The 17,373-nt window shown below is 43.9% G+C and overlaps 1 non-coding gene across 1 annotated transcript; it reads right to left on the bottom strand.

Annotated features, from left to right (window-relative positions):
* Positions 1 to 14,748: 14,748 nt before the first annotated feature.
* Positions 14,749 to 14,912, bottom strand: LOC114774604 (U1 spliceosomal RNA). The gene has a single exon (XR_003744833.1). It is a non-coding gene; the product is annotated as a U1 spliceosomal RNA (small nuclear RNA).
* Positions 14,913 to 17,373: the final 2,461 nt, after the last annotated feature.

Here is a 17,373-nt window from a genome sequence, read left to right as displayed (position 1 = left end):
TTTTTGCAATAATAGCTGATTCCATTAGCAAGTCACAGAATGCCTAAGTTGGGGGTAGGGGTCTGTCAGTACTTCTACGGAATGTTTCTTTGGATATCTGAAATGCGGTGATTCACTTTTCTTATGTAGACAGCCTTGATGAAACAAAAGACATGAACCACAATGTTCAGAATGCATCATGAAGTGCACCGGGAATACATACAAAGAGAGGAATATATTTCAGGCTCACAAACCAGGTTGTTATGGCACCTGAATTCTGAAACATTTTGTGCATGGCAAGTCATTATGAGAGCTTTAAGAGGCTCCATTTCAGGATTCTATACACTGTGAAGCATGTTCCTTTTATAATTTCTTATTTTGGTGATGAATTACTAGGTAAGTCCTCTGCTGTCACTGAGAGGTTTCATTTATTTGCTATTTCGTTGGTACTCACTGCTGAAAAGGTGTGACTGGATGTGACTCCTAGATCATATAAATTGTACGTCTACTTCTGTGATGGCCTGCAGAGGGCGCTCCCGACCAATTATTAATGTCTTCCTGCAACGATTCATCATGAACAATACAAACAAGACTACTTTTTCTGAATTTGTGGACAAAAGAATGTATATCATAAAATGCTATAGATTTATGGGGGGAATATTTCATAATGAGATTTTCTGGTTACACCTGAGGGTTTCGTCCTGGGTACTCTTTTGAGCCACACATCCAAATCCATATGTAGTTTTCAGCTCATTAGTTCTTTTACTGTAATAGCTTCTTAATAATGCTTTATTCTGATTCACAGAGGCCCAAAAGGCTTGAAAGTGAGCAGTGCTTGACTCTCGCGGTCATCAGTTTGAATGGCCCTTCTGTATGCAGTCATGTGTCTCTTTGCACTTCCACCCCAGTGATATACATTCTCCTACAGGCATAATAATATAATGACGCTGACTAAAACAGGCCAGGCAGTTTTAACAAGGTTCTCTCTCGCATTCTTCCTGACTCATCAGCTTTGCTGTGGGGTGGATGTCCGCCTGTCCAGTTAAAAATGCATGCAGGCAATGGGGACCGTGTGGATCGGGTTGGTCTCTGGCGGGTAAGGCAGCAGCATGAAACGTGTGTTAAACCATACCTTACACCTTTAATGGTGGAGTTAATGGTTAAAACCCTTTCTGCTCTTGTGAAACTGTAAAACAGGAAAATTCATTAATCCCTGTGGAACCAAACACTGACAAATGGACAGGATTTGCACTTCAACGGTTTTGTAAGATCCAGGGCTTCATTTATCTGTAAAGGTTTGACGTGCACTCCCATCACGGCACAAGGCATCTGTGCCATGTGACTGTCATCGACCGATCACAGCAGAGGGGTTAACAATGCCTCCCGCTTTTCAGTTCATGTGATTGGACGTAAGACAAGACTGGACGTAAGCAGGCCAGGAGAATCGTGAGAGACGACCTTTCTCTCACTACTCACCCTTTCATGTAGGCTAAGCCAAACCTTTACACAATTTTATAACATTAACTCGGGGGGCTAATTTGTATTTCCGCATTAGAGCTCGCATGTCACGCTGGAGTCCCTGGACTTTAAAATTTCGGTATAATTGCAGCCTCGGAATAAAGGTAGCTTCTTTTATACTGGGCTGGGCCAGGCTGTGCACTGTGGAGAGAGTGTGGGGGGGGGGTTTCTAATTGAATTTTTTAAAATTATTTTTATTGATGTGATTTCTTTATGATTACATTTTTGTACCATGGCTGAATTGCATTTTAGGCCACAGCTTGAAGGGCTTTACCTATGAAGGTTTTGAGAGGACAAATCTGTGGAAAAGCGGAGCGTTTAATCACGCCTACTCACCTCTCAGGCGGGCTTTATATTCCACTTCGACACGGATATGAAACATTTTTCATGAATTCCTTCCACATTTTTTTCCTTTTCTTTTAAACACTCTCTGCTCTAATTTGTCTTCCTTTGTTCCTCTAAATGGTCTGCTCTGCACACTGACACAGGCCTGCATATCACCAGCCATGGTGACTATCCTAGACTATGAGGAGCCATCTCAACGCATTAAGAAGATCATTGAGCGAGCGTGAGGCTAAACAGAAACGTGAGTCACTCATACAGGTAGAGGAGGCTGTGCGCTGTGCGCTGAGCCGGCAGAGGATGAAACTGCGTTGGGCCTACGCTGGCAAGTTAAGTGCAGCTAAGTGCTCCTCCACTCTCTAATGGGTTTCATCGTTGCAGTTTTAAGAGCCTAAGCCCCCTAGAACCAGAGGCCCCGGGTGAGGCATGGTGCTGCTGAAGCAGCCTTGAATTAGATTGGGAACGTGTCCAGCCAATGACCCAGCCCTGTCCCTGCCGTATGGGCCACGGCCATAAGTAAACAACCAGAGCTTTTTGTACATTTGTTTTGCTACACGAAGCATTCATTTTATTTGCAAATCTTGGCCACCGTCATCAGGTGATGCATTTTAGGCATGAGGTGAAATGGAGGGTTATATTTTAAACCCACACATAACCTTTCCCTCTTAGTCTGCCGCTCGTAGAATGTGCAAAAAAAAAAAATGCTGGAGCTTACAGGGTCATGGCTGTATAAGAAAATGGAACACTGACTGTGTGACTGTCATTTATTTAAATTCACCACACAGCACAACAGTCAGCTCAGATTGGATCAGGCATAACCTTTAAGAACCTTAAAATAGACTCAACCTACAAAAACAAAAACATCTTCTGTTCATTGTTTTGCTAATGAAAGTGGGTAATTAATCATTTTATTCCTTTAATGTGTGTATGCAGTAAGGAACTGGGGTTGGGGGGTCCTGGCTTGTTTTGGACACAGACATGAGGCATAGACAAGGCTGGCATCTGACCACGGTGTTAGACAAAATTGATTAAATGTAGTGTACAGAGAGACAATCAAAGTTTGCAAGGTCACTGGTACAGCAATGCTTTTATAGTCATGATAAAGGAAGGCAATGGAGTCCTTAGATTGCTGGTAAACACCACTATCTTATATCTGTCAACAGTTTTAAGCTCAGGTGTTCAATATTTGAAGAGGACAGCATGAAAAAGAGAAATTTTCCTGCATAATGCATGAGATGGGAGTACTTTACCATGAACCATAAATTCTTCAGCAGACTTGACTATTATGCATTGGAGTCTCACAGGTTGTCACATCTCAGGGTCGAAGGGGAAAGAAGGCGCACAAGGGAGGCATAATAATGATAAAAGGGAATTATTATAACATAAACTTGACAAGTGGGCCAAAAAGGGCTAAAGAAACACAAATGAATGAGTTCCTTACAGGCGTGTGTCTTCAGGAGCAACACCAAACACAAAGTAAGGGTGAGTCCACATCAATGCAGCATTGTTGTTCTGCTGCAGTCTCTTCCTTTTACAGAACCCAGCTGCACCCAGCCATGATACAGATGTGTTATTCTCCATCTACTGTCAGGATTGACTGCAGCTGTGCTCAACACCGGTGGCCAATCCTGACGATGCATAAATGCCGGATATTTCCGCCCCTTCGAAATCTCCGGCATTTTCGTGAACTCTGTGTACGAACTTGACCTGTTTATGTTAAAGGTGTATTTTTGACTTCTGGCAATTGCCACACGCCTACGGGCAAGTTTACATTCTTTCATTAAGTAAAATTGTTTTCGGCCACCGCGCCATTCTTTATTTGTGTTTATTGTTTGTTTAATAATAAAACTCGTTCCCAGCATGTCAGACCTCTGCGCTTCCATCCCCCGTAAGTCCGTATTCGTGACATCTACATTCTCTTCTTTGACCTGGTTGTCACCCAGATAAAGAGTTGAGAATTTTACCTCTACACAGTTACTGGAACAGTAACTGGAAAATTACGTAATCTTACAGGTTAAGTATAGCTGAATGTGAGGAGGTATAGTTACAATTCCTAAGCCTTCCTTTCACTTATCCCGTTAGGGGTAGCCACGGCGGATCATATGCCAGATGCCCTTCTGGTCGCAACACTCCCCATTTACCCAGGCTTGGGACTGGCCCCAAGAAACGCACATGCATCTCCAGGGCCTGGCATAGTAATTGTTATATTTTGGATATAAGACTAAGTATTCGTAAATCAGTGCCACCATCCAATATTCATTATACACATTTGAATGTAATTGGTACAGAAATAACACAAATTTATGTAGAAATACCAGAAATACCACTAATTTATGCAAGACAATTTGTGTTTAGGCACAAAATCCAGGGTGCACATACTGCTATAGTCATGACTGAATAATGATTGAAAAATAGCAATCAAAATGTGAAAGCCATGATTGAATATTGACTGAATAAGTGATTGACTGCTATTGATCGAAATGTACAAAATCTATTCATAATTTTAAAATTCGTTTGAGCTGCACTTTTTAAAATGGCTATCGTCTCAAATAAATACCTTGAAAAGACTTATTTTCTCACAATTTGTGTGTTCACAACAACCTTTCATATCCCACATCAAGGTCACAGGTCATACTGGCTGCTCTCCAGCCCCCTGGCTACTGGCGCGATTGGTAGGGGTTGTGTTTCTGTGTGGGAACTTTGGAGCTGTGGTGACAGATGGGCTGGTCCTATCTTCCATCATCATCCTTTATTAAAGAATTAAGCATCTTTCCGGTTTGATGTAGCCTAAAAAATGGTTTACTGACACGTCTGATTTGGGGTAATCTGGAGAGACGTCATCAAGTTTATCTAGGGCTCATTAAATTAATACTGACCTGGTTAGTTTGAGGCCTGGATGTCTTTCTGGTTTGGTTGCTTCTGATTTAGTGCAAAAGCAATAAATGCTTAGATGCTGGAACTCTTCCAGGACAGACTTAGACACAAGTGTTTGCCTGATGAAGATTTCTTTTCTATTAGAATAAGACTATCTTATGCTAGTATATAAAAATGACTCAAGTTGACCCCATGTTCCTTCTGGCCATTTATCAAGTCTGTATCTGCCATCTATGTGGACTGATGAAAAAAACTGGCCACAGATCTCTAAAAACTATGCCAAAGTAATCATCATATGACTTGCATGTCTGACCTGTAGTGATGAAAAACTATGACTTGTTGTGGTTTTGGTCTTGCACTGCCCTAGATGTCCTAGATTGTGGCTGATCTCTGGCCAGGTCTTGGCATTATTGTGTATTTCAGGGAGCAGGCTTTCTTATTACAAGTCCATCACCATGGGAAGTCTCTTCATTAGTGACAGTTGCTGAGGTGACTAGTGATTATCTGAAATAGAGAAGGCCCTCACAGTAATATCCCACAAGGCTTATGATTCGCACAACTCTGGCAGGATTTGTTCAAAACACGACATGTGTTTGAAAAAAAAAAAACAGGGAGGAGACAGAGCAGCCGTGGTGGGGCGGCCTAGCAGGTAACGAAGCAAACTCATCACCAAAAGGTTGTGGGATTAAATCCTGAACCATCAAGGTGCCACTGGGGTCCCATTGAGCAAGGAACCGTTCCCTCAAACTGCTCCCAGGGCGCCTTTCATGGCTGCCCACTGCTCACTAAATGGTTTTTGGTTAAATGCAGTGATTTTGATTTGTGCACAGTGTGATGTGTATCACATAAGAGAGGATAAAGTAAAGAAACACAGTGGTCAACAGGTGTGTGTGTGTTTGTCTGGGGACAATTTGTTGAACATGTATGGTGTCACATCTGTGTCCTGGTTTTTATCTGACTCTCTCTGCAGTCTTAGTTTTGATAAATAGTCCTGATTTTCTTTGTCCTTGTTGGCTTGAAATTATTTCAATGCTCCTGCACCCCTGTGTGCTCATGGCCTCCTGCTTAAACTGTGGTAATCAGCACATTGATTGAATACAATCATTGTCATACACCTTTCAATCAAAAATGAATATTTTAGATTTCTCTACTTGAAGTATTCGTGCAGGCACAGACACCTGTTTACATTTACTGTAGTCCTTGCAAAACTGTGATTTGTTAATTACCAGTTAAATGTACTGGGAGGAAGTGAGTGGAGTCTTGTATTACATAAACGTGCTCAACTGTACCAGGGGCCTTAAATAGACTTGTGCTCTGTGATCTGCTGATAGAGATTTCAGATAAGAACACAGAGCTTTGAAGTTCTCCCCTTTGATGGGGAAAAGAAAAAAAATGGCATAGCCATTCTTTATATGGTGTCATCCTTGTGATGGGTACAAGCTAAATAAAGCCACTATGGAAATACTGAGCCATCTCTGTTTGGTGTATTTAAAGATAAATGACTCGATTCTTTCTTGGAGTAATCAGTTTTCCTCTGCTTTGTCACTGAGGTAGGCTGGCTCACTGCATCCTAATGGGATAGCTGTGCATAATCTATCTAGAGTGTCACATTGTTATGGAATCAGATGACATGTTTGTTTTAGTGTTAAATTTGATTTTATGGGGAGAGATGTCAAAATAAAATACCTCTTAAAGTGGTTTGAGAGCACACGGCCATAACTCTGGGGAAGGCACCACTTTGTATTCAGACTCGCCTCGAGTCCACCACCAAGGCCTGCCAAAGAAACACATTCATTATTTAATAAGGATGTCTGGCTGTGGACTTGCTATAACCCCAAAGGCTAGCTGGGCTGCTCCAAGCATGGCCAATAAGTGGAGAATGATAATGACAATCACTGGCACTTCAGAGCTGGGTGGGGAAAACAGCGATTCTTGTCCTACTGGCTGTCACGTGGCTCATGGAACCTTGGGTGCAGGATAGGAAGTGAGAGCAGCTTGCTAGAGCATATTGATTATGATTTGAATATGAAGGCCATGGCAGCTTAACACCCATCATTGGTTTCTTTGGCATTGTCTTTGTGTTTGGCAGGTCTGCATGCATTTCTGTTTCATTGTTTCTGCCACTAAATTTAGAAATGGAAGAGATGATAGCTGGAGAGGCTGGGGGATATCTCTCAGACACACACACACACACACACACACACACACACACGCACACACACACACACACACACAACACACACACACACACACACACACACACCACACACAGAGCTCAGTACATGGGCCAGGAGTGAAGGGATGTCTCTCAACATGGGCTGCCCACTGTGCTGCAACTGCCAGCTGTCTGGCCATGAAGAGGTTGCGGCTTAACAGGGATGATGAAACCTGTCCAGGAATTTTTAGATGTAGGACACCTATTTAAATACAAACAAGGAGGTTCAAAGTTTTGAGGGCTTTCGTGATTTATTTCAAGTTATTAATTCATAATTGTTTTAGGGAGTGGTACTTGCTGTGCTATTCCCCATGTGAATGTAAAAGCAACAGGTTTGAACCGGTTACTGCACATAACTCTGAAAAACCCATGTAACCATTACATGGTGGCACATCTTGTGGTACATGGTATATTATCTATATAATTATAATAGGAAACCAGGAGGGATCCGATAGAAGTTTCTACTAGAATTTCTTAGGGTTGTTGAAGGACTACATGGGCTGATTAGTTCTCTATGCGTTAAGTCTTTGTTTATTGACAGACAATATTTTAATTTTAAAAAGAATCAACAGCTATAGTGCATCAAGGATGGGTGTGCTGTGCACAGATTCTGGCTGCTTTTTTAAACATCGAAGGCTGTTTGATATTTTGAGATTGAGTTAAATGTGACATGATGAGTGCTTTGATCAGTGTTTTAGAATCAACAATTTAAAGTGATTGATAGAGAAAACAATATTTTGGAGGTTGATATGATGCCAAGGTGCTGTTTGATGTGATTCTGCATGTGTGTTGTGCCTTTGTGTTGATAATATGTTGCCCAGTCCTCCCTCACTCAGTTGTTGGTTGGTGTTTGACCTGATGTTATGTTGAGCATTATTTATTCTACCTTACATAAATCACTTGTTTGAAACGTTGTGGCTCTGTGCCTCATGCCTCATCCCGCTTAGCATGACAGTTGAAAAATTGTGGTGAGAGATTTTTAAAACATCTAAAATGTTTTTGGAAGAACCAACAACAGTTTAGCACATCCAGTTTATCATATCCACATAACAAAACAAAGACCATTTTTGCTAATATTTTGGTTAAGTGATAGCATATACAGCTCTATACACACACACACCCCACACACATACACTCAACCAAAATATTAGCAATATACACACAATAAGAAGGCAAGGACCAAGTTCTGGCCCCTGTGGAACACTGTGAGGATCAGAATCTTAATGGAAGAACTTCAATCCATATGTACAATTCTATAAACATATGTCTGTTCACTAACTGACACAAGGACAGACAAATATATGACTCTCAGATTAAATATTAGCACAACAATAGCAAACAAAAAAACAAATAAAAGGTTGTAAGTGACGTTCCATACTCAACATTTCTCAGAAAAATAATATTTTTTATTAATAGTTTTTATTCATCTCTTCCCATCATATGGCAAAACAACTGTACTTTTTTAATAAGACCACATGCAGTGACTGAGACTGCCGATCCCTGGTTTGCAATTGGGGCATTGAGGGGAATGGTTAGCATTAAACTTGTGACACTTAGAGGGGGATAAATGAAACATTTGTAAAATATGTAGTTAAATTACTTTTATTTACAATTCTCGCATTTTCCCATGCCTCATCCCATCTGAAATACACACCATTTAAAGGGGATAGGACATTGAGTGTTAGGTTGATGCTTTAAAATGGGACTATTGTAAAACAATTTAACCCAACTAATAAAATGTTCACCAAGTCAAAATCTTGTTAAAGTATGCAACATGAAGCAGCTTTTGTTGATGAACAATAATGAACAAAGCGGTCATGAAGGAGAAAAAGAGGCGACACTGAAAAAAAACTATTGACTGGTAATGTATGGATGTTCAAGTTCAAGTTCAAGTACTTTGAACCAAGCATAATTAATTTTTTACCATTTATACAGACATATAGGACATCTAACAGGACCCACAAGACATACTAGCACAACGATACAGTGCCATGTAAAGTGTTGTGGGTCTCTGCATTATACACAATGAGGTGCATGTAAGTTTGTTTGACTGGCAAGCAAATTTTTTTTTTACATCCTTTACCCCTCTCCACAAAAGTGAATCTTTTACAAATAAACTTTGCACAAGGCTGCCCAAAAAGCATGCCATGAAAAGAACATGTTCTTTTGGTACGGTGTGGGCTGATGGATGACAGTCATGTTTTATGATCGGTAAAATAGACGACAAAGTTCAGGTGATTGCCCAATATCAGATGAGTGCTTCAGGTTGCAATCAGTTTGTATCTGGTTACCCTGCCTATAGCTGATTGGTTCTGCTCATGACGTGACTCACATCGGCAGGTCAGCCTCCTTGGTCGGTTGGTACAGCATTTATCCTCAAACAGTGTGGGCGAAGAAACAGCACTTCTGTTTGCACTGAGCTCCGCGTGCCTCTCGCATTAGTCAACTAACATCACTTTTGCCAAGTGATATTTGAATGCTGCCATGATTCACAGGCAACACCAGCCCTGAGGTGGGTCCCTGTCTTACTGGGAGGCTCCACGGAAGCCAATCTAGAGATGATAATGAGAGGAATTTCATGGTGTTGCAAACTTTTTTAATTGTGCCCCCGGGGACTAGTGTCCCGGTGGGTGGTTACCCAGTTTATTTGGTAACCTTTGCCTCTGTAGTCCTTAGAGCTGCTGTATCATGCACACTCTGACAGGCAGTTTGTATCTCTGTAGACAGGTTGGGATGAGTTTGCCTAGAGTAACGAGGCTAAAGGTGTCAGTGGTCATGCCTATGCATATTTCAAATTGTCCAATTGTTGCCAGGCAACAACTTAAAAAAAAACTCTTGTTTTGACAGGTCCTGTAGATGTTCTCATTGTTAAATTAATGATTCCCAGCAGAAGGTGTGAAGCTCACAGACAGAAAGGTGGCAGGTGAGACATCTATAACATACATGAAAGTGGCTGATTGTGTGCATCTACTGTCACAGTTACCATCTTCACAGCTTCTCCAGGCAATCAATATAATACAACATTACGCTCAACTACGCTCAAACTGTTTTTTTGTTATGCTATATAAAATATATCCATCAATAAAAATGTTTCATTGCACAATTTTAACTTGATTTAAGCCCTTGATCTAACAGTGAGTCAAAATCCCTCTCCTTGTATTTAAAGAGGAAGTGAAAGTAAAGTGATTGTTATTGTGATACACTGCAACACACCACACGGTGACACAACGAAATGTGTCCTCTACTTTTAACCATGCATCAACTTGGTGAGCAGTGGGCAGCCATGACAGGCGCCCGGGGAGCAGCGTGTGGAGATGGTGCTTTGCTCAGTGGCACCTCAGTGGCACCTTGATGGATCAGGATTCGAACCCTGCAAGCAACCTTCTGATTATGGGGCCGCTTCATTAACTGTTGAGCTACCCCATGGGGCAGTAATGGCCTAGCGGTTAAGGAAGCGGCCCCGTAATCAGAAGGTTGCAGGTTCGAAATCCCGATCCGCCAAGGTGCCACTGAGGTGCCCCTGAGCAAAGCACCATCTCCACACGCTGCTCCCCGGGCACCTGTCATGGCTGCCCACTGTTCACTCAGGGTGATGGGATAAATGCAGAGGACAAATTTCACTGTGTGCACCGTGTGCTGTGCTGCTGTGTATCACATGTGACAATCACTTCACTTTACAAAGCCTCCACTATTACCACATAGTTACTGCATAATAAATTAGTAGTCAATGGCATTAGTTTCTCAAGTAATAAAACATTTGCAGTGGTTGGTTCACCATGTCATATCGATCACCAAATGGTCAGACTTCCTAATCACTGCCATTGTACTTAAGCAGTAAATCCCTGTTTGAACCCGAGCCTTTTTTTCTGCTAAGGGTCATGTCACTTATGATATGACCCAAACCTCCCATGAAAGCATGTAATTTTAATTCTTCTGTCAAGAAAGATTAGGATTGTCGTAAGAAGGGACATCATTTCCACAAAAGGTGTTTTTGAGAAAAAGCACACATTAAGGTCACTGCCCTGTCATTGGTCATGGGTTCAAACTGAGAATTACTAAACAGCTGATACTTTTTTTATATCAAATTGTGTAATCATTTAATATATAAAGATGAAATCAATTTGTCTGGCATGAAAACATCATGACATTTTATAATCATGTACATCTGAATCCATTGCCCAGAAAATATTTAGCCTCACAGCATACAAAAAAAAATATGGGTAAGCATGCAAGGCTATAATATCCTTCTTAAGCATGGCGTGGGGAAAAATGGTTTGGAATCCCAAACTGAATCTTTCAGAACAACGACCACAACGTGCACATCTGAACGTACTGATGGAACAACATTTGTTCGTGGCACCAACATTTTCCACGTCCACTGAACTGCAGTACCAGAAGAAGCATTAACCAAATGGAACCTCATGCAAAGCCCTGGGTTTTCTTTCTCAGTTTTGCATTTCCTTCCTCGGTCATTTGTGGAGGGATAATACAAGTGGCAACAATACATGGTGCTAAAAGCAGGATGTAGTGTCGTGAATCATTGTCCTCTTCTCATGAATAAAAATGAGAAGCAAAATACTGACAGCAAGACTTTTTTTTGGAACGTAAAGAGAGTATCCTGCCTGTCTGTGCTCTCAGTTTAGTCAACAAGCATCCACACTTTAATGGGTCCAAACTCATCACCTTCAGCTTGAAGGACAGTGTTACATACAGTCAGATCCATAAATATTAGGACATCAAAACAATTCTAAACCTTTGGCTCTATACACTACCAGAATGGATTTGAAAGGAAACTAAGCATATGATAGAAGCATCATTTGTTCATTTCTCCGGTTACGTTTGGTCCCTTTTGGTTAAAGCACATCTTTTCTTCATTTCAAATTCTTTGTCATGGTGTATAGAACCAAAATGATTAGAATTGTGTCGATGTCCCAATATTTGTGGACCTGACAATACATATGTGTAAATTAAAATGACCATGTCTGATGCTCCATATGTTGTCAATCAATAAACAGTCAATGAAACCAGACAATTTACCAGTTATTCTATTGGACACATGTGGACATCATTTTACGACTTTCCATGACTGCTTAGTATTGCTCAGGGTCACAGCTCTTGGGCACAGCATGCACACACACACACACACACACACACACACACACACATCGCTGGGGCAGTGGTGGCCTAGCAGGTAGGGACATGGACCCGTAATCAGAAGGGATTCGCGATCCGCCAAGGTGCCACTGAGGAGCCACTGAGCAAAGCACCGTCCCCACACACTGCTCCCTGGGCGCCTGTCATGGCTGCTCACTGCTCACCAAGGGAGATGGTTAAAAGCAGAGGACACATTTCGTTGTGTTACTGTGTGCTGTGCTGCAGAAGACGATCAATTCACTTTCACACACAACTATGCACAATTCAGAGTTGCCAATTCAAGCCTTTGGATGGCAGAAAATCTGGAGAACCTGGGTGAAACATGAAGACAGTCTGTAAATGTCCAGGCACTCATGTACGCATTCATAGTTCTCCTCAGTTCCCTTCAAATTAGACAAACTAACAAAAATACATAATTAGATGATTAGATTAGATTCAACTTTATTGTCATTACACATGTACAAGTACAGGGCAACGAAATGTAATTTAGGTCTAACCAGAAGTGCAATAAGCAGCAAGTGCAGGATACAGTTCAAATAAGTTAAGTTATATATATATACATAAAGTGATATGTGCAGTACAAAGTGATATGTGCAGTACAAAGTGATATGTGCAGTGCAGTGATTATCAAGAGTGTATGGGGGGGGCAGAGGAGTTCAGCAAGGAAACAGCTCTGGGAAAAAAGCTGTTCCTAAGTCTGCTGGTTCTTGTCCGTGGTAGCCTGAACCGTCTGCCTGAAGGCAGGAGAGAGAACAGTTCGTGGGCCGGGTGGGAGGAGTCCTTAAGAATACTGCGAGCTCGACGCAGACAGTGCTTCCTCTGGATTTCCTCAATGGATGGAAGTGGAGTCCCTGTGATGCGCTGGGCAGTTTTCACCACCCGCTGCATCGCCTTACGCTCAGCAACAGTGCAGCTTCCATACCACACTGTGAGACAGCTGGTAAGGATGCTCTCTATTGTAGAGCGGTAAAAGTTCAACAGGATGGTAGTGGGTAGCTGGTTCTTTTTTAATGTTCTCAAGAAGAAGAGGCGCTGGTGAGCCTTCTTGACCAGGCTGGAGGTGTTAATGCTCCAGGACAGGTCCTCTGAGATGTGGGTCCCCAGGAACTTGAAGGATGTAACAGGCTGCACAGTCATCCCATTGATGTGGATGGGACCATGCGAGCCTCTTCTCTCCCTCCTGAAGTCCACAATGAGCTCCTTGGTCTTGGTGGTGTTTAAAAGAAGGTTATTTTCTGTGCACCAAGTGGCCAGATGCTGGACCTCCTCCCTGTAGGCAGTCTCATCGTTGTTGTCGATGAGACCTATCACCGTGGTGTCATCTGCAAACTTAATAACGGAGTTTGATCCATACATAGGTCGGCAGTCATGGGTGAAGAGGGAGTAGAGGAAGGGGCTCAGCACACAGCCCTGTGGTACACCAGTGTTGAGCGTGACAGTAGTGGAGCGGATGTGGCCTGACCTTACATGCTGTGGTCTGCTGGTCAGAAAGTCCATAATCCAGTTGCAAAGTGAGGTGTTGATGTCCAGGGCTCTAAGTTTAGAGATTAGCTTAGAGGGGATGACAGTGTTAAATGCTGAGCTGAAATCAACAAACAGCATCCGTGCATATGTGTTTTGCTATGGAGACTGCATCCTCTGTGCTCCTATTGCTACGGTACGCAAACTGGTGTGGGTCCAGAGTTGGTGGGAGGAAGTCCCTCAGATGTGCCAGGACTAACCGCTCGAAGCACTTCATGATTATGGGTGTGAGTGCTACAGGGCGGTAGTCATTCAGGCATGTTGGGCTAGAATGTTTCGGCACTGGTACAATGGAGGTGGATTTGAGGCATGTTGGAACAGCTGCTTGGGCGAGAGACATGTTAAAAATGTCCGTGAATACGCCAGCGAGCTGCTCTGCACATGCTCTAAGAACGCGCCCCGGGATGCCGTCTGGTCCAGCAGCCCTGCGCGCGTTTATCCGACTCAGTGCAGTGCAAACATCTGAGGAGGTGAGTATGATGGGCGAGTGGTCGGTAGATGAGGGGATCTTGACAGCAGGTTGCTTGTTGTCTCTTTCAAAGCGAGCATAAAAGTCGTTGAGCTCATTCAGAAAGAGGACATTTGTGGTTGTGGGGGCTGAGTTGCTGGGTTTGTAGTCTGTAATGGCCTGAATGCCCTGCCACAAGCGTCGAGGATCAGCATTGGAGAAGTATTCCTCTAGCTTTAGTTTGTAGCAGTGCTTGGCCTTTTTGATGCCCCTCTTCAGGTTCGCCCTGGAAATGCCGTAGGCCTGTGCATCACCCGATCTGAAGGCATTGTTGCGTGCCTTCAGCAGGAGACGCACCTCCTTGTTCATCCAAGGCTTCTGATTTGGGTATGTGGTGATCTGTTTCTGAGTAGTAACCGTGTCTATGGTGGTGTTAATGTAGTTCAGAACAGAGGAGGTGTAGATGTCGATGTCCGTGTGAGAGCCACAGGTGGCCTGTGAAGCAAACATACTCCAGTCTGTGTGTTGGAACCTGTCCTGGAGTGTGATGTCAGCCCCCGCTGGCCACACTTTGATGGTCCTCACTGATGGCTTCACACGGTTGATGAGGGGGGAGTACTTGGGGGTGAGAAACAAAGAAAGGTGATCTGATTGTCCGAAGTGGGGGAGGGGGGTCACAGCATAAAAAAAAAAAAATCAGGGGAGAGCGCGAACGCAGTCCCCCACTACCAGAAATTATGCAGTCGAGATTCCCACATTTGGGGAATTCGCAGGGGTCAGCACAGCCGAAGTGCAATGGCTGAGCCTCGCCCTGGGTGAACCGCCTTCTTGATCACGGTATCTCCCCTGCCAGGGAGATACCGTGGGGAGGGAGATACCAGGGAGATACCGTGCTCTGAAATAATGATTGAATGAGGAAATGTATTTTATTCTCATAATCGTTGTCCATATGGTGGTAGAGGCTGGTGTCGCCATCAAGAGAGAAAACGCAGGGACAGCCAGTATATTCAGGACATCAGATGACTTTTTATTGCCACATCATGTTGCCCAACTGAAGCAGTGACGCCGCGACATAAGTTGTTTAAGAAACGGGAAGGCGTCATGTATACGATCCGTCGTGTCGCAGACTGAAGCCATTTGAATCCAGGTTAACGAGCGACGCGGGAATAAAACTTTATCCAGAAGACCGCTGCACCGCGCACGCGCTCAGCCCAGATGTGTTGAAGGCGCCTCGGACTGACGGACGGACGGACGGACGGACGCGTTCCTCGCCGCGGTTACCGAGTTCATCTGGTGGCGGGTGACCAAAAAAAGGGAAACTTTCAGTCGGGAGGACGGCCGCGCAAAAGCCGGTGCGCCGAGCGCGTACGAGGAGGTTACAGAGGAGGAGGAGGAGGTCTCCGCCTTCATCGCCCTACAGGGAGCCGGACAGGGAGTCACTCACACACACACAACACACACACCACACACACACACACACACACACACACGCGCGCGCGCGCACCATGTTTCATCGTCCAGCCGAGCAACTGGGCTAACACGAGGTGCGTCGGGCACAAAGGAGCCCGGCCGGCGGACGCTGTCGCCCGACAGGAAAGTGGAGCCCGTTTCTGAGGTAAAGGCGCCGCGCTGCATCTCCGCGGTTCGCTTCGGTTCGGTGTTCTTCAACTTCGCTTCTTTTTTTTTTTTTTACCGACGCGCCGTGCGTGCAGCAGCCTTGACGGCAACTTGCGTCGCTAATCGTACTCACGCCATCGTATGTGTTATACAATAATTGTCACCTTGGATAAAGTAACGAGGTCCATGTGGCGGAGCGCTGTAGTGACGTGATGAACGTGAAACGACGCAACGGAGATTTTCGCGAAAGGTCTCCTCGTGTGTGCGTTTATCGTGTGTGTGTGTGTGTGTGTGTGTGTGTGTGTGTATATATATATATATATTATATGAATTTTTCATATACACTTTTGGTTTACGGTAATATTGTCCCTCGGACCGGTGACAGCGCGGTGGTCACGTGAGGGTTTTGTTTACGTCACGAAGGCCGTGGCGCCTAAGAACAAAAAAACGTGTTCTTTATGTTTTACGTACTTTTCAATCATATGGCAAAATGGTGTCTAAACTACAATTTTTAAAAAAAAATATATATATATATATATATTTTTTTTGGCTGTGCTACTCACACCAAATGAATGCTGAGATGTGATTGGCTGAGAAGTGTTTTTGACCCCCCCCCAAGTGGGATGAAGTCTGATTTCTGGCGGGATGTTGGACTTCTCTGCAAATGACTCCATCTGTCACTCCGTGATTGTCGCTCCATTTCTGCCCCCAACAAATCATCATGTTGAGATGTGCCCATTTTCCACTTAATCTTTAATGAGAAATGTAAATATATCTATATTTATAACAGAACGTCCGTGATTGGGATCCAGACACAGCCGAAGTTGTTTGCAAACGAAACACGATTTTATACTGTCTGCCCAGAAAATGCCACATGAATGTTTACTGCCAACTGCCAGACGTTTACTGATGGGCCTCAAGCATGGGCACCGAGAGATCTGTGCTGCGAGATTGCGCTCCATCACGGTTGTCAGATAATGGGAGCGATCTGTCATAATTCATTTTGCCGGTACGGGCGATCGTACAAGAGCGGATGGTGAGAAGCGTAACGAGATGCCGCGCTGAAATCAGAATGTGCCGTCGCTTGATCCCGTCTGCTGTAGAACCGGCAATTGGGTTTTAGTTGATGAAGATGGGTGTACGCAGTTGAGCTAATTGATTATCATCTCTGTGAACATTTGTCATCCCGGCCTGCTGACCTGTTAGCAGTAAAATGTTATGGTCCATGAAGGACTTACGAACACCACCAGCGTGAGTGAGAAGACCGTGTGCATGTTTGTGTGCGAGCCGCCGGCTGCCCTCCTCATTATCGAGCCGTGGTGCCGCCGTCTCTCGGGTCATCAGTCAGCGCCTGGAAAAGCGGGGAGGAGGGGCGCTGGCCTCTGGTGGCATTGCTTGATGAATCGGCCCGGGTTCTCCAGCACGCTCCCAAGCGCTTGCTGGCAGCTCAGTGTATGTCCCCGGTTCTGTCCCCGCTTGCTTGTCTTTGGAAATGGGCTGTCTGTTCGGCGAGTCGGGGCCGAGACCTCATCAGCCAGCTCTCAGTCATCATCAGACACACCGTAGCTTCTTATTTCCTGTGTTAAGTGAAAAAAAAAAAAATGCATCTAGTTCTGAAGAAGAGTGAATGCATTTTTGCAACTTTTTAAACCAAACAGTCCACCACCCACCTCATGCCATAATGCAATGATAGTTGTCATCTGGT

Source organism: Denticeps clupeoides, unplaced genomic scaffold, assembly GCF_900700375.1.
Source record: "Denticeps clupeoides unplaced genomic scaffold, fDenClu1.1, whole genome shotgun sequence".
Classification (NCBI taxonomy): Eukaryota; Metazoa; Chordata; class Actinopteri; order Clupeiformes; family Denticipitidae; genus Denticeps; species Denticeps clupeoides.
Note: the sequence above shows the minus strand (reverse complement) of the source record. Positions and strands in the feature narration are given on the sequence as shown.